General features: G+C 52.2%; 1 protein-coding gene and 1 long non-coding RNA gene across 12 annotated transcripts in view; one reads left to right on the forward strand and one right to left on the reverse strand.

Annotated features, from left to right (window-relative positions):
* Positions 1–8,359, forward strand: part of LOC110255791 (uncharacterized) — a 266,124-nt gene extending 257,765 nt beyond the window's left edge. Inside the window, exons 12-13 of one of the 3 annotated variants that reach the window (XM_084981235.1) lie at positions 416–615; positions 1,029–1,987. The gene's annotated coding sequence lies outside the window, so the exon portion shown is untranslated. Of the gene's footprint in view, positions 1–415; positions 3,079–6,609 lie in introns of those variants that run through there. The other 2 variants (XR_014818937.1, XM_084981232.1) reach the window with 2 other exon arrangements.
* LOC102168089 (uncharacterized) overlaps positions 1–24,289 on the reverse strand; it is an 88,729-nt gene that overhangs the window by 14,223 nt on the left and 50,217 nt on the right. The window contains exon 4 of one of the 9 annotated variants that reach the window (XR_014818943.1): positions 4,826–10,812. The exons of 6 other annotated variants lie outside the window; for them this stretch is intronic. This is a non-coding gene — a long non-coding RNA (uncharacterized LOC102168089). Of the gene's footprint in view, positions 1–4,825; positions 10,813–24,289 lie in introns of those variants that run through there. 2 more of the 9 variants (XR_014818951.1, XR_002336605.2) reach the window with 2 other exon arrangements.

A 24,289-nucleotide genomic window follows, 5' to 3' on the forward strand; every position in this document is an offset into this window, starting at 1 on the left:
TTCAAGACCTTTTTAAACTTGCTACAAATGCCGACTTAATTCACCCATGTGCGCAGAGTGCAGGCTGGAATGAGAAACACCCAGCACATCAGAACCAGGACGGGGCTCTCGTTTCAAAACAAAGCCAGTATTTGGGTTTGCCTCGCCCACACCCTAGCACTTTTGCACAAATGCCTTAGTTTCAAGCACATGGTTCTTTTATTCAAAGGTTAAGAGTAGGGGTCAGGGCCTGTGCTGGTTTTATGGTTCAATTTTCAGAAATTTGTAAGCTGTAAGGAAGGCACTCTACCTCCTTGAAGCAGTTTCCACAGGGTTAGTCTTATGGCTTTAGAAGACTGCACTTCCGGTGTCACCTGTCTCTGGGGAAGTGAGTCTGTCTGCATCCTGGTGAACCCCTTCTTTCACTTCCCCACAGACGTCGGAGAGGGAGAGGGAGAGGGTCAGAAACAAACTCCAAGCAGGCCTTCTACGAAACAAGCTTTGAGGATGCGGTAAGGCTGGCAGAGGAAGCGGAGGAAGCGCTTTTGGGAGTCACTGCAAGGAGGAGTTGTAAGGATGCCGTCACACAAAGCCTGAAGGTGACATTGTTGAAGACATGGCAGACAGAAGAACAGGGTATGTGCGCAGAAGCAGGTCCAGCCTTTGGTGTCCTGGGGCTGCAGCAGGTAAACTAGGAGTGGCAAGTGGACATTTGCAGTGAGAAGGCGCAGGGAACTTGGGATTAAGACACGGATGCACAGTCCTGACGGATGTGCCCGTGGACAGCGAGTCTGCAGCCTGCTGGGAGTGGGGAGTGTGGCAGCCTGGGGACCTCATGCCGAGAAAGTTGAAACCCTGTCCCTGAGCAAAAGCCCTAAAGAGAGCAGAGTCCCAGAGTCCCTGCTGCATCTCGGCAGAGACCGCCCAAGACCCCATTCAGAGGTGGAGGCTTCCAACCAGCCAGCGGAGGGCACAGAGCAACGGGCCTTGGGCTGCGGGCAATGGGGTTGTCGTGCCTCCATCCATTTATCCCACTTTTTTGAAAATAGGAAGTGCCTTTGAGTAACACGCTGCTTGCTCTTAATATCGATATTCCTGGAAAATCACGCAGTCTCCTCTCTGGGATGATGCTCAAAACAGAACGAGAATAGCAAAAAAATGATCTGTGCTTTGGTGCCTGGGGCCACCCTGGCTGTCCCGAGCGCTTAAGAAGCTGCTCTCTCGCTGCAGACACTGTGCCCCTGGGACGGGGACTCATCACAGACGTGGCCACCTCGGTTGAGAGGAAACCCCTTGATGAGAGGGTCATGGAAGGCCGGCCCTCAGTGAGCCTGAGGCCCTGATGCCGCACGTCTGGGGTGACGACTATGAAGGTGGCTTAAAGCAATGGCAGCAACGTGGGGACACTTCAAACGCCTGCCCCCCACCCCAGGGAGTGCGCCCACACCGGGGTGTGTGTACAGTAACACAGTAATGAAACAGTAATGAAAACTTAAGTGCAGATCGGTCCTCCCTCAAACCCGAAAGACCCTCAGCCATGATGAATGGTCCCTAGTGATGAATGTGGCACTGAGATGCCCAGTGGTCAGGGGGCCAGCACAGAGCAGAACCCTGGAGGCCACAGCTCTCACATGGAGACGCCCCTTGGGCAGTGGACAGACATGGTCTCGCAGCCACAGGGCGTCAGGACCGCGGGGCTGGGCGTGGAGCTGGGGCTCGGGGCTCCATAGGGCGCCCCTGCTTCCTTCCCTTGGCTGCCCAATTTCCCTCCAGGCCCTGCTGGTTCCCAGGAGGCGCGGGGGTGGATGCAGAACCCCAGCCAGCGACTGTTTTCCCACCCTGTTCTGCTGCTTTTTGTCAACCCGGTCTGGGGACCACCTTGCGGGGTGACAGGCAGTTCCATTTCCAGTCCCATCTCCTCCTTGGCCTCTCTGCCGCCGCTGCCCACAAGGCACCAATTAGGGGAAGCCCGGGGCTGGAGGGAGCCAGAAGTCGCTACTGTACTGCATATGTGTGTTTTGACATCTCGCTTGAACTTCAACCTGGCCTGTGCTCCCGTGGGAGCTTTAAAAAAGAAATAAACTTGGTCTCATTACCATCAGCTACAACGATGGGGGAAATGGGCTGGAAAAATCCTGAATCTTTTCTGAGCCCTATTTTGCGCTCACAAAGGAAGGGCAAATTCTTTACTGCTGTGCCGTTCAGCTATTATGCTTAACAATCTAATTAGAAAGGCCGGGAGCCCAAGTCCATTGTAAAAGCTAGGACAGGACACACAAGCAAATCCAATTAGACAGCTGTCCTTTGCAGGTCCAAGCTGCCCTCCGGCCAGGTTCTAATGAGCCACCCGAGCCCCTCCCGCCGCCCCAGGAGATGGGTTTTGTCCATAAACTGGGCCAGGTGACAGTGCAGTGGACGCAGGGCACCCTGTTCCCACCCCACCGTGGGGGGGGCACGGTACCTGCTGGTGGGCTGCGGGCAGCAGGCGGCCTCTGGCTCTTCACCATCCCTGCCATCTCCAGACCGTCCTCCCGCCTGATGGGGCAGGTCAGAGTCCTGCAAGCAGGTGGCAGTACCCGAGAAGCCCGGCTCTCCCCTTCATGAATGCTCCTCCCTGGGCACTGGGTCCTCTCTAACTGGAAACAGACCCCACCCTCTGCCCAGCAGCGGCCCTCCAGCCCTGCTTTGCAGCCCACATGGCTTTTGCATTAAGGTATCTGTGCTGAGCACACTGTTCCCTGCCGGTCAGTCATCTGTTTGGCGTTTGGCGTGTCCCACAGGCCATTGTGATCACTTGCAAGTCTGTTAATTAAAAGGAGAACTAGTGAGAGAACTGCTGTGTGGGCCGAGGGACCATGCAGCCTCTTCAATAGAAATGTGGCTTTCACCCTAATTTCAAAGCCAGACAAAGATACCACCAAAAAAGAAAACCATAGGCCAATATCTTTGATGAATATAGACGCAAAATTTTGCCACCTGAATTCAACAATATATAAAAAAGATCACACACCACGCCAAGTGGGATTCATCCCAGGTTCACGAGGATGGTTCAACATATGCAAATCAATCAACATCATACACCATATTAACAAAAGAAAAGTCAAAAACCACATGATCATCTCAATAGATGCAGAAAAAGCATTTGAAAAAGTCCAACATCCATTCATGATAAAAACCCTTACCAAAGTAGGTATAGAGGGAACATACCTTACCATAATCAAAGCCATTTACGACAAACCTACAGCAAATATAACACTCAATAGAGAAAAGCTGAAAGCCTTCCTACTAAAATCTGGAACAAGACAAGAATACCCACTCTCACAACTTTTATTCAATATAGTATTGGAAGTCCTAGCCATGGCAGTCAGGCAAACAAAAGAAAGAAACGGTATCCAGATTGGAAGAGAAGAGGCAAAATTGGCACTGTATGCAGATAATATGAAAACCCCAAGGACTCCACACAAACATGAACTGAACTGGTCAACAAATTCAGCAAAGTAGCAGGATGTATAAGATTAACATTCAGAAATCAGTCGCATTTCTGCATACTAACAATGATATATTAGAAAAGGAATTAAAAAATACAATACCTTTTAAAATTGCACCCCAAAAAAATCAAATACCTGGGAATAAACCTGACCAAGGAGGCGAAAGACTTATATGCGCAGAACTATAAAACATTAAACAAGAAAACTAGAGAGGATTCAAAGAAACGGAGAGATATTCCATGCTCCTGGGTTGGAAGAATTAATATTATAAAAATGGCCACACTACCTACAGCAATCTACAGATTCAGTGCAATCCCTATCAAATTACCCATGACATTTTTCACAGAACTAGGACAAACCATACAAAAACTTGGATGGAACCACAAAAGACCCAGAATTGCCGAAGCAGTCCTGAGGAACAAACACCAAGCAGGAGGCATAACTCTCCCGGACTTCAGGCACTATTACAAAGCCACAGTCATCAAGACAGTGTGGTATTGGTGCCAAAGCATACAGACAGACCAATGGAACAGAACGGAGAACCCAGAAATAAACCCAGACACCTACGGTCAATTAATCTTTGACAAAGGAGGCGAGAATATAAAATGGGAAAAGGACAGTCTTTCAGTAAGTGATGCTGGGAAAGCTGGACAGCTGCATGTAAATCAATGAAACTAGATCACACCTCACACCATGCACAAAAATAAACTGAAAATGGCTTAAAGACTTAAACCTAAGACAAGACACCATCAAACTCCTGGAAGAGAACATAGGCAAAACATTCTCTGATAGCAACCTTACAAATGTTTTCTCAGGTCAGTCTCCCAAAGCAACAGAAATAAAAGCAAAAATAAACCAGTGGGACCTAATCAAACTGACAAACTTTTGCATAGCAGAGGAAACCATAAATTTAAGAAAAAGACAACTTAGAGAATGGGAGAAAATAGTTTCAAATGATGCCTAATCTCTAAAATATACAAACAACTTACACAACTCAACAGCAAAAAAAGTCAACAACCCAACTGAAACTTGGGCAAAAGACCTGAACAGACATTTCTCCAAAGAAGATATGCAGATGGCCAACAAGCACATGAAAAAAATGCTCAACATCACTGATTATTCGAGAAATGCAAATCAAAACTACTATGAGGTAGAATGGCCATCATTAGTAGGTCCACAAATAACAAATGCCGGAGGGGGTGTGGAGAAAAGGGAACCCTCCTGCACTGTTGGTGGGAATGTACACTGGTGCAGGCACTATGGAAAACAGCATGGAGGTACCTTAGAAAACTATACAGAAAACTGTCTTATGACCCAGAAATCCCACTCTTGGACATATATCCAGACAAAAATTTCCATTGAAAAAGAAACATGTACCCTCATGTTCATTGCAGCACTACTCAAAATAGCCAAGACATGGAAATAACCTAAACGCCCATCGACAAATGAATGGATTAAGAAGAGGTGGTGTATATACACAGTGGAATACTACTCAGCCATAAAAAAGAACAAAATAATGCCATTTACAGCAACGTGGATGGAACTAGAGACTCTCATCCTGAGTGAAGTAAGTCAGGAAGAGAAAGACAAATACCATATGATATCACACATCTGGAATCTAAAATACGGCACAAATGAATCTTTCCACACAAAACAAAAAATTCTGGACATGGAGAACAGACTTGTGGTTGCCAAGGGGGAGGGAGTGGGATGGACTGGGAATCGGGGGTTAACAGATGCAGACTATTGCCTTTGGAATGGATAAGCAATGAGATCCTGCTGTATAGCACTGGGACCTATGTCTAGTCACTAAGAAGGAGCATGATAATGTGGAAAAAAAAAGAATGTATTTGGGTATGTGTGACTGGGTCACCCTGCTGTACAGTAGAAAATTGACAGAACATTGTAAACCAGATATAATGGAAAAAAATAAAAGTCATTAAATAAAAGAATTGGGGCTTAAATCGGGCAGCAGGCCTCGCTCTGGGTCTCCGCGATCAGTCACTATTGGAGGAAACAGGCGTGTGAAAAAAGTGCTCTTGTCATCACCTGAATCCAAAAGGAGAGGTTTTACGGCAAAAATTAGAGCGGCGTTGTCTGAACAGAGAGTGGAGATTGTGCCGAGGTTTCCATTTTTAAAGCTCCATTTTCATCTATTTTCGTTGTTAGTGACTCACTGAAAAGCACCCACCCCGTGTGGGAACCGGGCTTTATCAGAACAGAAAACACAAAGGCTCTTTAAAGGTGGGACCAGAAAGGAACTGACGCGCGTCGGCGGCCGGGCCGGGCTCCCCCTGCAGACTCCCTTCACTGTGCGCAGCCCTTCAGGGACCCGAGCATGGCTCACACCATGGTTTTTTGTTCCCAAAGCCTTGTCCCAGGAACCCTGAAGCCAGTTTGTATTCGTGGGAGGAGCTGAGTGATGATTCAATTGTGCAAAGTCACCCCAAATAGTTTTACCACCTCCTGTCACGGCAGGAGGGGGAAGGACTGAGTAATATCATTTGCTTCCTTATGGACAATCGTTGTTCAGAAGCCTTTGGCCCAAGAAGCCTGAGACTGAGAAACTGTGCTGGGAAGGGAGTGTAGTCGAATGTAGATGTGGTTAACATCCTGTGCAATGGCAGCGTGCTTTTGCAAAGATGTTCCATGTTGGACTTTTTTCCCAGAAAGTCCACGTAAACTGACGTTAGCATCTTAGCTGATGGTGGAGACGAGACGAGACGAGACGAGACGAGACAGGCTGTGATGACACTGGCTGGAGCCAGGTAGTTTTTCTGTGTTCTGCGAGGCTGGGTGCTCAGGGCTGGCTGTGAACAACCCCCTTTCCGGAAAGCAGGCCTGGGAGGGAGGGAGAGGTGCTGGGGAGACTGAGGGCCGGGGATGCTGGCAAAAATCTGCTCAGCAGTTAGTTACTCTGTGAAACCAGAGTATGTGTGTCCACACTCAAGTGTCCACGGCTTCCAGGAACCTAGGATCTCATTGTGGAGCTAGACACTCAAACAAGAAATACAGCCAGATACTCAGAACAGCAAAGCAGAGTCTATTGTGTACCGTTTGCAGCAAAGGGCAATGTCTCTTCAAGGCTTAGAGTAATTTTCTAAATAAATAAGGCTCTGAACAGCATTTGTCGAATGTGCAGTTTCACAGTGGATGATGAATGGGGACCTGCGAGACGAACCGGCCGTGGAGATGCTGCTTCTAACTGAGTGAGAGTTAACGGCAACAGGAATACAGACTGAACGGGGACCTTAAAACGTAAATGCGGAATTCCCGAGCGGAAGCACGTTTCCCAGCTGCTTCCCTGCAGAGGCCATGCGGTCAGCGGCCAGGCGGGAGGAGCAGGGGCTGAGGCTCCAGCAGCGGCAGCCACGTCCCAGCGTCCCTGCTGGTGACTCTGCTCTGGCTTCTCTTTGGTCCTTGGGCACCGCGGCCACCATCGCCGGGCATCTTACCAACCTCTCTGCATAGTTTTCAGGACCACCCAGCAGGGTGGACGCCCTCTTCATTTGCAGATGAGACAGAGCAGGGCGTGGAGGGGTCACTGTCCCACGGTGGCCAATCCGGACAGGAAAGGGGGGGCCATAAAGCCTTTTGGTTTTTTACCCCCAGCCTCTGTCTCTGCAGGATGTGGTGTGACTTCTTCACTGACAGGCATGCCACTCCCTGTTCCCGGTGAGGGGACATCTGCTCGAGTAGAAGGAGGCTCGTCTCATAAGCAGCAAGTGTCCGGGTTTCAGCGCCGGCTGGCCTGAGCTGAACTCTGCCACCTGGGAGCTGGGCAGCCCTGACCCAGCTGTCAGGCCAGCAGCAGCTCCGACAGCACCACTGGTCTCTTGGGGCGCCGCCCGAGCCTGGTTCTGAAAGCTCCTGGTTGAGCGGGGCGGTGAGGGAGGCTGGGAGAGGCCGCCCCACAGGGGCCACTGGAGATGCTCTAGCGGCATCCAGGTGGGAGAAGCATTGGTGAGGGGCCCTGCGTGTTCACAGCTGCACCCTCACTGCCGTCCCAGGTAACTGGGCCTCCCTTGGCGCCCTGTGTGAGCCCCAGAGCTGGGCCTCTGTCTCACAGGTGGATGGGACGGGGTGGGGGGGCGCTGCCTCAGGCTCAGGGCCCATTCTCTCATAGGTTCTCCTTGGCAGGCCCATCCTAAGAAAATCCCCGATGGGGTGGAGGCCCCTCGATGGAGCCAAATGCTGATGAACGGGACTGGCTGGGAGCCATGCAGCCGGGGTTGGGCGGTGGGGCGGCTGGAGGCCCAGGAGAGGGTTCCCGGCTCCCGAGGCAGCACGTGTCCGCGGGGACAGCCTTCCTTCCCCAGATGCACGCATGCAGGTTTGCTCCGGCTTTCCTTCCAGCCTCCGTGTTGGGGGGTGACTGTCTTTAGCCTGCAGGGGACTCAGAGACACCCCGAGGGAGCCCCGCCTCTGAAAGCACAATCAGCCCTGAGACATGTCTGTTTCCCCTCCTTAAATAGCTGGTTTCTTTTAATCGACCTTGGGAGGCACCTCCACTCCAGCCACCTTGTGTTGATCGAGTGTCGCTTTTTAAAATAAACCGATCAGCACACGAAGACCCAGCCCTAAAACCCACAGTCACGGAGGACTTACACACCGGTCCGCGCCCACGAGCAGCACCTCCTGGAAAATGTCACGACTGGTCTCCACCCCAGCCCGTCCGCTCACATCCCAGAAGGAGAGCAGAGACATCTTCAGGGCCCTTGTCACACATTCTTAATCCCTGCCTGCAGACAACTGCCCAGACCCAGTGTTTAAACATTGGCTCTTGTTATACAAATCGCTGGCATGAAAACGATCACAGCAACCACTTATATAGGGAAGAAAAAGTGTCTTTAGTTTGGAAAGTCTTACTAGAATAAAAATGAATTACCAGTTCTCGCAGTGCAAATAAGAACTTTCCATTTTAGATATGCTTATAGGAGCGATTTCAGGATATCTAAGTAGGTGCAACCAACCCAGACACGGACGATCGGAGAACAATAAAATTTCCACAGTGTAGTTTGGAGAGGAAAGACAAACACATGCCTCACAGGACTGCAGGAAGTCCCATCACAGTCTGTTGCCGTCTTCGTGGTCTGGGGGACGAGGCTGCCTGTGGCCCCGCCACTCCCATCACACTGTGGACGTGCCCTCGCCAGCACTGTGTCGTCTGGGGAGGCACCTAACGTGACAGGAGATGCCGGCGGGGAGGGGGTATTTGAAACCAGGTGTCAGGAAAAGGCCCAGGGCCTGGCCCTCACCTCAGGTAACCCCACGGGCCTCATCTCTGCGGCTGGCCACTGGGCCTCAGGTCTGGGGTGAAGGACGATAAAGAATTCCTTCTGATAACAAGAGACTGCCAGGGATTTTTCATGCCTCATCAAAGAAGTTAGGTCCCTGAATTAAGACAAAAACGAACCAGAGAGAAGCTGGTGGGTCCAGGAGGGGCTTGGACTGGTGGGTTTGCAAGGAGTCTGGAGCGTGAAGAGGTGATGGCGTGAAGGGCGGCTCCGAATGGCCCTTTGTCACACCTGGCGGGGCGAGGAGGCTGCGGTGGGAACACCAGTGATTGGAGACGTGCTTCAAGACGCCTTGGGCTCGGGAGCTGGGGGAGGCAGTGGGAGGCACACCTGACAGGCAGCCGCGGACACCAGGGCTCCCCCCACAGGCGAGTCAGTCTCCCTGACCTTGTCAGGAGACCAGCTGGCTGCATCTGACCAAGGGTTCTGACCTGGGAGGGACACCATGTGACAGCAGGTGACTCCAAGGACCGCGAGTCCCTGGAGTGATGTGGCTCTTGGATCAGAGAAGGGGCGTCTTGAAGGCCCCTGAAAGGCAGCCCGGCTGCTGAGTGAGTGAGTGACCCAGTAAGTCATGGTCAGGGGCATCCAACTCCTGACCCCAGCTCCCTCCCGCAGCCTGGAAGCCTGTCCCGTGGGCCGTCCAGTCCAGTGGCTCCTTGCACCCCGCCCCCTCCCCATCTTTTCCATCAAGGTCTTGTCTGTGTGGGGCTGGCAGAGACGCTTCAAAAAGCTGGGTTTCTTGGGCTGAGAAAAGCCTTTGCAAACCTCCTGTGAGCCCCTGCCTGCCCTCCCACTGCAGCCCGTCACCATGTCCCACAGCGCTCAGGGGACCCAGGTTGGAATCCGCACTGAGAAACCAAGGACCAGCCCAGACTGGTTCCCCCCGTTTAACCCCCAGGTGATAGATATGGAGGGGACTTTGGGAGATCGTAAGGGTTAGATTAGGTGATACGAACAGGGCTGTGGGATGGAGTTACCCCCTCCTAGGAAGAGGACACGAGCTCCCTGTGCCACGTGAGGACATGGCGGGAAGGTGACCATCCAGAGTCTGGGCACAGTGCCCTTGACAGACACCGGGTATGCTGGCACCTTGATGTGCGACAAAGGGTCACTGTCAAGAGGCTCTGGGACTGTGGCCTAAGCTCTGCGGTTGTATCCACATCTGTGCAGGGGGACCTGTAGGACTGGGCAGGCCTGGCTCATGGAAGACCAGCATCCACTTAAAAAAAAGACCAGCAATTCACAGGGCTATTAAGCACATGCCAGTGTAACACAGGACTATCCGGTTCACTTAAAAAAAAAAAAAATGTTCATGTGGTATCTCTGTTTAGTTCAAGTTTGGATTGATTAAATTCTTTTGGTTATATTATTCCTGATAGAGGCTTTTGATCAGAAAAAATTAAAAAAGCAAATAACCAATGAAACAAACACAAACCTGTGGATTGCCCACTGCCACTGTTTTCAGGAAGGCGTCCCTGGCAGGCTGGAGGGACGTTGTCTCCAGCCCAGGAGGCTCCTGAGGGTCATTTCAGAAATGTGGATGCAGGAGAGGTGACAGTCTTGCTAACCCTGGGGACAGAGCCTGCGCCTGCCTGGCAAGAACCCCCAGCCTCCTCCTCACCGCCCGTCGTCCAGGTGTAGCTGCCTCCGTGGGGCTTCCATCACCCACCTGCCTCCTCAGGGTTCCTGCTTCAGCCCCGGGCTCACTTCGGCAGCCGTCTCAAGCGAATTTCAGGACCTCACCTGAGCCCCCAGGTGCACAGAAGTCAGGAAAATGACATGTACTGAGCTCTCAGTGGGGGGCTGGGGATGTGATAAAAGACGTGGCCAGCGTCAGTGAGGTAAGGGAGAGGCCGCGGGCCCTCGTGACAACCGAGTACGTCAGCATTCGGACCCTGCCACCTGGGAGGAGCCTCGGGTAAAGAGCAGGGCTGAGTCAACCTCCAGTGTTGCCTCTGCACCAGACAGGCTCCCACGCAGACCCACTCTGCTGTCAAGCGTCACGACGGTGAACCGTCACGTGAAAAGCTCCATTTTTGACAAAACTGGAACAAGTGAGATGAAAACAGAAGGTCAGAAAAGCCCTGTACAGCAGAGCTTAGCTGGCCCTGCATGGATGTCTTCAAAGGCCCGCTCTGCTCGCCAGCAAGGCCAAGCCACGTGTCAAAGCTGTTTAAGACTGGATTGGATTTAATGAATGTGACCTCCAGTTTCCAAGGTGTTTCGGTCTGGGAACACTTAAAGTCCATCTGTTATTGTTTTGGTTGTGCTGAATTTCTTATTTTATATGGTTTCATTTCAAGAGGGGCTGTTTGAGAGACTACAGAGGCTAGCTCTTACCACCACTATGTTCTGGTTGAGTTTTTAGGGTTGGTTATTTATTTCTCTAGTTCTTACCATCTGCTATTTTCATTTCTGTAAACTTCCCTTTAGTAGTAATTTTACACTGAAATTTTAACTTAGCACCTACATCCCTGTCCTGTGAGATAAAATCCAGTGTCAGACTGTCTCTCAGTGGCTTGGTTAGTTTTAGATTTACCATCCTATCAAGCCCCACATTGAAAATACACCCTGTTATCTACAAGAGGTTTGTGTACTACTTCCTTTGGGAGAGAATTCATAAAGACTTGACCCTGCCCCTAGGGAGGTTACTATCTGAAAGTGATGGGAAGGAAACAGAATGAAACTACCAAATTTAAATGTAAATGGATAATATATTAAGGTTTGAAGTGTGGGTGAAAACGGCACTTGTCTCCTTTGCCTCTCTCCTGTTTCCTCTCATTGATTTCTAGCCCTCATCCATCTGCCCTTTACCAACCATCCATCCATCCTCCCAACCAACCAACCATCCGTTCTCTCATTCATCCATCCACCCACCTATCCATCCACCCACCCAATGACCCATCATCCTTCCAAGCGTCTGTATAAACAAATCCAATGGGTAGAAAAGAGTTGCTTTTATAATAGTCGGGGACTTTAACAGCCTACTTACAGCAATGGACAGACCATCCAGACAGAAAATCAATAAGGAAACACAGGCCCTGAAGGAAGCATTAGACCAGATGGACTTAGTAGATATTTATAGTACATTCCATCCAAAAGCAACAGAATACACATTCTTCTCAATTGCACATGGAATATTCTCTAAGATTGATCACAACCTGGGCAACAAATCAAGCCTCGGTAACTAAGAAAATTGAAATCCTATCAAGAGTCTTTTCCGACTACAATGCCATATGACTGGAAATCAACAAGAAAAAAACTGCAAAAAACACAAACATGTGGAGACTCAACAACATGCTAGTAAACAACCAATGGATCACTGAAGAAATCAGAGGAAATTAAAAAATATCTAGAAGCAAATGAAAACAAAGATAGACACTCCAAAACCTACGGGATGCAGCAAAAGCCGTTCTAAGAGGAAAGTTTATAGCGATACAAGCCTACCCCAGGAAACAAGAAAAAGCTCAAATAAACAAGCAACTTTACATCTAAAGCAGCTCGAGAGAGAAGAATAGACAAGACCTAAAGTTAGTAGAAGGAAAGAAATCATAAAGATCAGAGCAGAAATCAATGAAAGAGAAATGAAGGAAACAATAGAAAAGATTAATGAAACTAAAAGCTGGTTCTTTGAAAAGAGAGTGTTTGGCCTATGTTTTCCTGGAAGAGGTTTATAGTACCTGGTCTTATATCTAGGTCATTAATCCATTTTGAGTTTCTTTTGTGTATGGTGTTAGGAAGTGTTCTGATTTCATTCTTTCACTGTCCAGTTTTCCCAGCACCACTTATTGAAGCAGGTGTCTTTTCTCCATTGTATATTCTTGCCTCCTTTGTCATAGATTAGTTGAATGTAAGTGCGTGGGTTGAATTCTGGGCTTTCTGTCCTGTTCCACTGATCTATATTTCTGTCTTTGTGCCAGTACCATATGGTTTGGATGACTGTTGCTTTGTAGTATAGTCTGAAGTCAGGGAGCCTGATTCCTCCAGCTCCATTTTTCTTTCTCAAGATGGCTTTGGCCATTCTGCATCTTTTGTGCTTCCCAAAAGAGCTTTAAAATATTTTGTTCAAGTTCTGTGAGAAAATGAATATTGCACAACTAACCTGTTCACTTGGGTATAATTTAGGGGGTTTTGATATTAATATTGATTTGTTCAGCTTACCAAACCTGTTGTGAAAATCCTGATCCAGCTTTGGTTAAAGTAATTAGATTTCCTTCTAATCTGGTCAATGCTATGCTTCTGCTCAAATTATTTTTCTCCCCCTGGGATGTTACTTCCTCATTCAGTGGCTCTGTCACTGTTGGTGGGTGATGTTTAATTTCTCTAGGTTCACTTGGATTCCAAATCTTTGTCTATATGGGACCAATGGAAGTGGCTCTTCATTATAATACATGCTGCAAACACCTGATGCTAGTTACTGATTTTCTGCAATAGAGTCTTAGCTGCTGCTTCAGCTCCGGGTTGGGTCTAACAGCCAGGACCACACTTAACTTTGCTTTCTGTACCTTTATTGCTCTGGAGAAACAGGGGAGGGAATAGCCCTCACTCTCTCCCCCAACCGCCCCCTGTGTGCACTGAAGAGCTCCTCCTCAATGGGCTCCCCTGCCTCCTTGGGCACAGGCCGAGGTGGACTACCCCATATGACAGCCTCTGTGACCACGTGCACTTGATGTCCATTTCCTCTGCTGTCCCTCCCTGGGCCATGTGGTTCAGATGTCACTCAGTGTCAGCATGACTCGCTGTGTCCCAGAGCTGCCTGGCAGGTCTCGGGTCTGTTGGCTTCCAGCCTCCTGAGTCCTCCCTACACTGTCCTTGGTCACTGCTGTGCTTTGGAACTGGTGTCTCGTGTGCCGTGCTTGGTTTCTGCTCTAGGGCTGGGCAGAGCCCTTTGCCCTCCATGGATAGCTCATGGCACCATTTGAAAAATACCTTTTCTATTGTCCTTCTCTTGCCTCGAGATTGTTCCCTATGGACCCCAATCTTCTGGGGTTAAGGAGATGGGGTGATCCTCCTCAGCATGTGATTGACAGGAGTTTGTTTACTTTAAGCATCTGGAGTGGGGCTGGCCCCTCACTTCTCCAGCCGCTTTGGGTGGGTTAATTTCATTTTGCTTTGAGATGCTTCCCTACTGAAGTATGTGGGCAAATCCAAAACCTATAATCAGCTTCAAAGGTCTCCACTGTCCTCATTTCCTTCAAGTTGAAAACTGAGAGCTGAAAAGGAAACTTGGGTCAAAAAACAGCTCTGGACTCAAAAGCCCCACGAGCCATGTGATGAGGGAGAGTCCCTCAGGTCTGTGAGATTGTTTCCCACGTGGTCAGTGGGGATCACGCTCCTTCCTACTTTTTAAGTGAGGTGCTATTGGGCTAAAAACACTTCTGTACTATTTTACAAGGTGAACCTGATTTTAATATTATTTGTTAAAGCATGCAATTACATTTTCTCTGGGATTGGTCATAACCTACATGCTAAACTTTATTTTTTTAGAGCCACAGGTGTGTAATGTGGAGGTTCCCAGGCTAGGGGTCAAATTGGAGCTGCAGCTGCCACCCTACCCCATAGCAACATCAGATCAGAGCTGCATTTGTGACCTACACTACAGCCTGTGGCAATGCCAGATCCTGAGTGGGGCCAGGCATTGAACTTGCATCCTCATGGATACCAGCCAAGTTCGTTTCCACTGAGCCACAATGGGAACTCACTAAATTTTAAAAGTGGTCTATTTTACTAAGTGTGTTTTATTCAAGCTAATGCTTCATTTAAAAACATACACTTGTCATTTAAAAAATGAGTTTAAACTTGCTTAGTTAGAACAAAACAGTCAATTAAAACACACTATCCAAGTTTCAAAATTTCCCCTTACTAAAATTATCTGAGAAAGCATGACGGCATTGGGGTTCAAACATAAGAGAAGAGCAACAATAACGAACAAGAACCCTTGATAAGCTGTCACTTCCCATCACACAGGCCTGATTGCCTCCACATAATTGCTATTATTGAAAATTTTAGTCTTTAATATGAGAGGCCCCCCCGCCAGGCTTGAAAAAGATTTCCTGATTCAAAACTTACGTTTCTCTCTATACACACATCTATACGTATATCTTTATATATATCTTTAAAAATGCCACTTTCAATGGCAGTACAATTCAAAAACATCTTTACACAGCTAAATTCCCTATCAACAAAACCCCCTGGCATGTGTACAATGCTCTGAATTTACAATGTCCCTTTCACCTGACCTTAGGACAGCCCTGAGAAGAAGCCAGGTTTATTTTTTATGCCCGTTTATAGAACAGGATACTGAGGTTCAGATAAACTCATTCAGTATCACACAGCTAAGTGGAGGGGGAGTCAGGACCCAAGACCTATCGTGAGTTCTAATAGTCACTTCACCACAGCCCCAGAGAGAAACAGCTTATGAAATTTCTCTAAAGCCTCTCCCCTTGAATTCTTCAAACTCGGCCTGCTTTCTGGGCATGACCTAAGTTATAAATCTACACCATACAGAGACCAACCTATTACAGCTTGATCTTGATAAGGTTGGTATCAGATTCTGGAAGAATTCGGTCTGCCTGCTTCCATTAAGGCTTAGTCAGGGCCACTCTTTATGGACGCTTAAGACCTCGAATTACGTCTTAGGGCATCAGAGGGAAAGGTTTGTTCCGGAGGATCTGTCCATTTGAACAACTAAGGGTTAGAGTGCGGTAATTCATGCTTTGGTGCCGAGAAGGTGTATTTTCTGCCCTGGCTTACTCGCTGACACGGCGCACACCCGAGTGTCTGGGGGAGCTGTGTGTGCCCTGAATGAGGGCTGGCCCTTCCCCCACAGACCTGGGGCTCGCATCCTCTGCAGGTGTGAGGTAGGTATTTTCTGGTCATAACGAGCGGAACGCTTCTGAACGCCTGCTCATCTGTATGGCCTGACTTCGGAATCTGCAGCGGCACCACCGTGGCTCACAGGATCATAGGCTCCCGTGACATGCTCATTCGCCCTAACGTGGGGGCTCGGCTACGTATCAGGGCCTGCAGTTTTCAGGATGACGTCTCTGTCTTCAAGTCTCAGGTGTCCTCAACGCCATTGAACCTCCGGAAGAGCTGCTGCTCCTCTGGTCTGTGCACCTGGCCACCGTGGAAATAGGCTGTGCCGACCTGGACCATCATTACGCCTCTCCCGGGGCACCTCACTGTGGCCAGCCCGCCTTCTCCAGGCTGGCGGCGCCGCTAATTCGGACTGGGGGGCCGAGAGTGCCTGTGCTGGAGGCGGCGCTCATCTCGCTCATCTCCGCCCCGCGCTCGCTGTCCTCGCTCACGACACATTCTCGTCCATCTCCTGCCCCAAGTGGGCCTCGAGGGTCTCCTGCCTTCTCTCTCAGTTGCCGCTTCCCACGTGAAAGCCGTGGGGTTCTGCACACCCAGGGCAGCCCCCCCGGCACTCCGTCGGAGCCGGCAGACCTACTCAGGCCCGAGAACGGCTTGAAAGAGCCAGCGGGGGCTGGGGGGCCGAGGGGGCGCTTTCCAGCGAGGGCTTATCAACCTGGCCACCCCAAGCCATTAAGCCACTGTAATAGTTTTGCTAATTTGATTTCCTGCCCATAAACAACCTTGGCTGCGCTTTGAAGTTCTCAAGAAAGGTATGAGGAGTTTCAAGTTGCAATACTTCATCTCTGAGCATAAGGCCAATTCATCTTTTTTTTTTTTTTAAATAAATCAGTAAAACAGAAGTTAATTAAAGTGCAAACAATGGACAGCATTGTGGCTGAGCCCCAGAAAGGAGCCGGGGATTCTCTGGGTGGTGGGTGTTACCTGACTGCACTCAGCGGGTGTGGTTCTGGAAGGATCTGGTTACTGAGATTTTCTCTTCCCCGAACATAAAAAAAGACAAAAAACCAGCAACAACAGATGCTTTCATTTCCACTCACTGGGCTGGGTGACAGCTTCCTAAACCCGCACTTTCCCAGGGGCCGGGGCGGGCAGGCCTGAGGGGGGCCTCGGCGGAGCAGATGTCACCACAGTATGGCTGCCACCAGGCCAGGCTGTGCACAGGACACAGGCCGCCCTCAGCACGGATGCCACTCAGCCCCAGCTCTGCAGAAACAGCCGGGCCTCTGCCAGCAACGCGCAGACACGGAGACCCCCCCGCCTCGCAAAACGCAGGCATGACTGAGGCAGGTGCAGGCAGGGAAGCGTGTTTTCAGGATAGATCCTCTTATTTTTGATCTTGAGAGAATCAAAGACTTGTTCTGGGAGGGGAGGCAAGAATTCTGGCACAACTAGAGACAGGACTCAGGATTTCTCTACAGATAAGTGGGGTCAGGAGACGAAATATTTTACTTGAGCAGTGAAAATCCCACGAAGGGTAAAGTGGAATTGCCCAAGGTCGTGTTACGGCTCATCTGCTAAGCACACGCGGTGGCAGCGGCCCTCCCAACCGCCCACAGTGCCGACCAGCTATGTGTGTGTGTGCGTACAGGGGTGTGAGCTCACAGGGGTGTGCACGTGAGCACAGAGGTGCGAGCATGTGTGCGTGAGCACAGGATGTGTGCACGTGTCTGTGAGCACAGGGGTGTGAGCACGCGTGTGTATATCTCTAAGAACAAAACAGGAGACTCATCCTCCAGGAGTAAGATTCAGGCACTGTGACAATTATTTGACTTTTTTAGCATCTTCAGCTTTAAAAAACTTATTTATGGATATAAAACTTATCCAGAAATCAAGTGTGTTTTTTGAAAGATTATCCTCAGCTACAGAATTTACTGCAGCTGGAAGGTTAGAACACGATCATGCGAGGCCCCCAGTGGGTCTCAGGAGTGTCTATTGCACTGAGTTCTCCCGGGGGCCGGTCCAGCCAGTGCGCGCAGCCCCGGCACACGGATGAGGAAAGTGGGTTCAGGGCTGGGCAGCGTGACGGCCAGGCTGCCGACACATGTTTGCCTGACCCCCAGGCTCCTGGCCGAGAAACTCACACACACGGCTCAAATTGGAATGTTGGCCACGCTTTAAAAGCGGGCCGACCTTGCTGCTGAGTGGAGGTGAGAGAAGAACACGCATTTCCCCACTTTGCCTTGAGCCGCAAACTGAGAGCCGGGGTGCACCCAGGCCGCAGGGCACTGGGAGGCGCCAAGGAGGGCGGCCTCAGGGCAGACTCCCAGGGCACAGGCGCTACGTCCACACTTTGGGAGCCTCAGCAAAACGTGCCCCGGATCCCGCTGTCTCACTTACTCCTGTATGTGACACAAACCCGCAGACCCCGCGCCTTCATCCGGAATCTGTCAGATAAAACCCGCAGGTTGTGCTTGGAACAAGCCCGGCTGGGCCGCCCTCCCGGGTCCCCCGTGCCAAGATCAGGGGCTGGAGACGAGCAGGTGGCTTACACGCCAGCCTGCTGCCAGGAATAGGACGCTGTGTGTGCAGGTGTCTGTCTGTCTGTGTGTGTGTGTGCCTGTGTGTCTCTGTGCCTGTGTGTGTGCGTCCATGCGTCTGTGTGTATGTCTGTGGGTGTGTTGTGTGCATAAGTGTGACTATGCGGGTGTCTGTGTGCAGATACATGGGTGTGTGTGTCTGTGTGCGTGTGTATACATATTGATGTGTGTCTGTGCATGTGTCTATGTGTCTGTGCGTGTGCATACATCTGTACACGTGTGTCCGTGGGTGTCTGTGTGTGCGCAGGGTCAGCAATGCCATGAAGGAGAGCGCCTTCTGAGGGAGAGGCCTGCGTCACGCTGAGCTCTGCCGCGTCCCGTGGTCCGGGGCGAGTCCCTGCGTGGCTCTGCCTCATTAAAGTCACCCTTAGCACTGTGACACCAGGCAGAGTTGGGGGGTCGGTCCCCAAACCAAACGGCCCCAGGGTTTCGGCTTTATGAGCAAATCACCTTTCACCTTTTTCTCTGTTTAGGGGGACAAATGAAACCGCCCCCTTTCCCGCATGTCTTTGTTGGCGTGGCTGAGCAGTGCGGCACCTGGAATGTTCTGTCTGTGACCGGCTGAAACGTGAGCGCCAGGAAGCGCCTCTGCACGGCCTGTGGGCAGGTTGAAGTCGGAAGGGGTCCTGGGACCACAGCCGGGCCGCTCGGAGGTTGGTCGTGCTGCGTCTGCGCAGCTCTTCCGCACTCCCTTCTGGCCCCAGGGAGTCTGCAATCATGGCTTTCCTGTGGCTGGAGCATCGCCGTGTAGACTCAGTGCGCTCCATGCTGCAAGGTCCCGGGGCGGGGTGTGCTCATCACCTGACTGAATGGAAAGCTGCCCTCGCTCTGGGCGGGAGGGACCAGGGCGGGCATGGCGGGGGGGAGGGGGGCGTCTAGTTCCCTCCCCTCCCCCACAAGAGAGCCCGGGGTTAAAAGAGGGCACGGGACTTATTCAAGGTCAGCGTGACCAGGGCCCTTGGTGTCTGGGCTCTTCTGCATCCCCGGATCTGCTTAGTCAGCAATTCCTGGAGCGCAGTGGATCTGAGCCTCATCCCCCATGGGTCCCGGCCATGCATCCTGCATCCCAGCTGCCCCACAGCCTCGGGCTGCCTCCATCCCACCTTCCCGGGCTCTGGAACAGGAGATGAAACAAAAGGAGGCAAACCAGCCTGTGAGTTTGGAGTTTAAGTAAACACAGCGGTTAACCCGAGGCTGGTTTCCATCGACTGGGAGGCAGAAGGGGTTCCTACAGCTGGAGGCAATTAAATCCAACCAAAAAAAGGATTCTCACACTCAGACTACCAGACAAGCTCCAGAGACCTGGGCAGGCTTTGTTGAAGTGGACAAGCACTCGCTTGGGCCCTGGACGAACAGGAGCAGCTCTGGGGACGAGAGGGGGTGTGGGGTTTGTTTCTGGTTGTCACTCTAGGTACGACAATGACTGCAGTTCTCAGAGAAGAGAATCAATCACTCTTTGTAAGACCAAGTGAACCATGGAAAGCTGGCCAAGCTTAAAGACAAGATGAAGACATGAAAAAGCCCCGATCTGTGGCATGTGCCAATTTCTATGGTATAGACACCTTGTCTTGGCTGATTTTAAGCCACTGAATGAAGTCACTAGTCTACTGATTGGGACTTCAGGCAGAAGAATGAATGGCCACAGTTGGTGCCCCAGGTACCAGCCTGCTCCCGGTGAGGGCAGACTATGGGGACCGCAGGAAAGGCGCGTCCAGGACGGGGTGGTTGGTCCCAAGCCTGTGTAGGTGGTGTGGCTAGAGCCCCCTACTCGCCTACCACCCGTCACTCAGCGACCTCCCATGGGTGGTGAAGTAAGCATGGAGCCAGGTCATCAGTTGGGCGCCTTCTGGCTCCAGTATTGCGTGTCTGCGTCACCGTCGGATCTCAGAGAAACACCTGCTCACGGCTTCCCCGGGCCGCCTGCTTTCTCTGTGACGGTGCCTGTGCGTTTCCATGTGTGTCCTCCCAGCATTCGTTGCCTCCCAGGACCCCAGGTATTCACTCGTTTTGTGTGTTTTCCCCCGAAGCTGGGCTGGCTGAGGGGAGGGCCTTGGTTTTCTGTGGACACAGTGGTTCCTGGGCACCTGCAGCGGCCCGGCTCTGGGAGGCGCCTGGACGGCGAGTGTGGGAGGACGTGGCCCCCGCTCTTCCTTTAAGCATGGCTCGTCGAGGCTCTGACGTGGAGGCATCTTCCCCAGGTTGCACAGTGATTCTTCTAGAACGAAAGGCTTTCCACCTCCCGCGTGGGACCGAGCCGAGGCCTCTCCCTGACACATCCTCCGTCTCACCAGGTCCTGCATCCTAAGTCCAGACATGAGCCCATGTGTTTCCAGGCCACCCAGTATGACCACAGAGGTTCCGGGATGGATGGGACTGTGGGCCGCCTGCTCTCCCCTCGGCCCGTTCCTGTCCTGGATCCTGGCCTCTCCTGGGAGGCGGGCGCCCTGAGTTGCTCTATGGGATCAGACCAGCTTACGGTCCAAGTGTCGCTCTGGAGATGGACCCTGCGTTGACTCTGGCCCAGGGACGTGCCCTGCTGTCCCCTGGGCCCTGGCTCACATCAGCAGAGCCCGAGGCAGGAGATTCGAGGACAGGCACACAGTGGCAGCAGGAGGCGTGGGCTTCTGGGGGGGGGCAGAGGAAGGAAGACACCCCAGGATGTGGGCCATGTGACGGTGAAGGGACGCTCCCACCGCTGGGTGCCATCAGGGGACCCCACACAGGTGGCAGCGGAGGCGTGCTAAGGAGCGACTTTGGGAGTCACAAAGCTGTCTTCCTAGTGGTTTTCTCTGTTCCAGCAGGAGCGATTCTGGTGAGAACGAGGGGCTCCAGCCGCCTGGAAAAGCTCCGCGTTAAGGCCTCACTGTCACTCTCCCTCCCACCAGACCCCAAAGCAGATGTGCAGAGCACACAGCCGACGGCAGGTCCCCTGACCCGCCACCCTAGGGCCACATCAGCAGGCAGCTGCTCTCACGGAGCCCTGTCCTTCCCCGTGTCCCAGAGGGTCAGTGGCTGTGGTCTCTTACGACATTCCAGTGGTAATAAGAAAATCTACCGCATGGAAATTCAACAGGCTGACTCAGCAAAAGCAGCCAGTCCAGTTCAGTCCCTTTAAGCAGGAGGTGGCCGTGAAGTTTCTGATTCTACAAATGACGGCAGGTCCCAGGGCTTTAAAGAAGTGGGGGCTGGTTTGATGGAAACCCCGCTGTGGGTCGGCCTGGATCTTATGAGCTGCTGGAGCCAAGCATGAAACATGTCCAGACGTGCTGCCGAGGGCTCTGTGGCCACCACCCCGAGCCCTCTGAGCTCGCATGCACATCCACCCGCACCCAAGGAACCCCGCAGCGGTTCTCTGCCCCGGAGCCCTGCGGCACCTCGGGTAGCATGTGGTGGGAAAGTGGTTCTGCCTCAGCCCACTGGCGACAGCTGCCCTGGGCCGTACCCACTGACAGTTAAAAGGGGACAAACACATCATGGGTGACTTATGTCACTTAGTGAACACTGTCGTGTGGAAAGATGGGTCTGGCACGACCGAGATCAGACACAGCCATCTCCGTGTGAACATACAACACCCGCGTCAGTGGGTCTCAGCCCCGTGGGGTCTCTCTGAACACAGCCAGGGCGCTGCTGTAGGACGGGCGGAGTCCCTCCATCCAGGGTCCCCTCCAGGGCTTCCTAAGGACCGTGCTAACTGCGGGGGAGGGCGAGGGTCATGAGACGGTCCCGCCTGCTCCCCGAGGCCACCGTGGGGAAAGGCCGGCAGGCCGCGTCTGCCGAAGCACATGGTCTTCGGCTCTCACGCCTTCAGACGCCGCTGGCCCTGAGGCAGCCTCTCTGAGTGGCGTTGGGAACAGTCCCATGAGAGGAGGGCTCAGCGCTGCTCCAAGCCTACCGGCAGGAACCGCACACAGGCGGCCGCCCAGCCTCCTCCCATCACCTGCCTGCCCTTCCCTCCCTCCCGCCGGCCCTCTGCTCCAGGTCGAGGGGGCCTCTGCTCTGGGGGTGGCTCCACGCATCTGGCCTCATCAATTGCCGAGGCAGGGGCTCCCGGGTTCTCACTTCCCAGCCCTGGGCCCCAGCTCCCCACACAGGACCCCCATCTTGCAATTCCCACAGCCGCCCCCCACCCATGAGGGGGTCCTGAGGGCTCTGGTATCCCTGTGCCTGCCCTTGGCCTCAGCTTCCTGGAGGCCGTCTCGGCCCTGTTTTTTTAACTTTTGAAGTCTTATTGAATGATAGTGGATTTACAGTGTTGTGATAGTTTCTGCTGTCCAACCAGGGGATTCAGTTAGACCTAAACACACACCCATTCTCTTTCAGATTCTTTTCCCACATGGACCAGCACAGGATACTGGGCAGAGCTCCCTGTGCTACACGGCAGGTCCCTGCTGACCATCCATTCCACAGAGCTCAGTGTGCGCCTGCCGGTCCCCAGCCCCCAGGCCATCCCTCCCTGCGCCTGTCCCCTCTGGTGACCATAAGTTTGCTTTCTATGTCTGTGAGTCTGAATTCGCTTTGTATATAAGTTCATTTATATAATTTTTTAAAATTCCACATGTAAGTGACATCATATATTTGTCTAACTTCCCTTGGTATGACAATCACTAGGTCCACCCATGTTGCTGCAAATGGCATTACTTCATTCTTTTTTATGGCTGAGTAATACTCCACTGTGTGTATGAACCACATCTTTATCTACCTCTCTGTCAGTGGACACTCACGCTGTCTCCAGGTCTTGGCTATTCTCCTGAACTCGCAAATTCTAACTGCAGCCGGCGTTGGCCTTGTTAGAAGAGGCTCAATTGAGGCATTTGAATAAGTTTTTAAAACTAGATGCTGGCAAGCTGGCCTGAATCTCCTAGAGATTTAACAATCCACAGGCTTGAGTAGTGAAAACTGAGACAGGCCGAGTGGCTTTTATCTCTGAAGACAAAAAAATGTGACACATCTTGGCAAGTGGTGGCCTAGGGGTTTTCTCCGTTTCTGAAGTAAAGCTCAAGACAGTGTGCGTGGATACGTGTGCGCGTGTGTGCTCAAGCATTCACGCGCATGTCTGAGCACACACGGCTGGTGCCATACCTCTGTGACTTGAATTTCCTTAGACCCCTGCGGCCCCCACCTCAGTGCATCTGCCCTGTGGGCCAGGGCTGCACATGCTCTAAAACGGGCAAGTCGACGAAGAGCCTTGGGGACCAGGGGCTCGGGAAGGTGGCCTGGTGGACCTTCCTGCCGGTCACGGTCAGGGCCAGGCCCACAGTCCCGGGAGGAGGAGCACAGTGCGTGGGCAGTGCAGGCTCCTGCCTCGGGAAGGCCCTCGTGGTGGCTGCGCAGAGGACCCCAAGGCTTGAGCACAGAGTCACCAGGCTGAGCATCCCCCGGGTACCATGGGGACTGACGTCCAGAGATTCCAGCTGCATAGACATGGATTGCGGCCTGAGCGTCTCTCAGTGTGTGGGGATGGGCGGTCAGCGGGAGCTGCCGTGCGGCACAGGCACATGGGGCCAGTGTTCTGTGGTGACGTCTGTGGGGATGGAAGTGTCGTTTTGCAATGCAGCAGAAGTTCACACAACCGAGTAAACCCACTACACTTCAATAAAATTAATTCAAACCCCCAGCTCTACGTTCAGAGGTCACAGGAGCTTGGGACACCGAAGGCGAAGGCAGAGGCCAGCACACACGTCGCAGGGGAGTCCAGAGGTGTCACCAGGCTGTGCTCGAATTCCCTGGAAGAGAGGCTCGGCGGAGGCACAGCAAACGCATGTGAGCGCACATGTGTGGGGCGCACACGTGAGCGCATGTGTGAACGAGCCTCAACAGCAGTCACATGGCTGGAGCGTCCACCTCAGGGCCTCAAGACTCTCCCCCTTGGAGCTCCACGTGTGTGGCCGGGCCACGTGCTCAGACACTGCACGGTTTTCTGTGCTTCCCTGTCTGGTGGTGACAAGGACCAGCAGAGACACGGCCAGGTCTGAGCCGCGTCACCTCCCTCCTCGCCCCATGCAGTGGGGGAGGCCTAGCTGTGTGGGAGGCGTGGGAACCCGCCTGCCTCTCCGACACCCTCCCAACCCCTACAGCTGCCTGGCCGTGCCGACGCCCCTCCCTG

This window comes from Sus scrofa, chromosome 11, assembly GCF_054392235.1.
Source record: "Sus scrofa isolate SSC_HxYL_T2T_F1_AM1 chromosome 11, Sscrofa_HxYL_maternal_Yorkshire_Landrace_v2.0, whole genome shotgun sequence".
NCBI lineage: Eukaryota > Metazoa > Chordata > Mammalia > Artiodactyla > Suidae > Sus > Sus scrofa.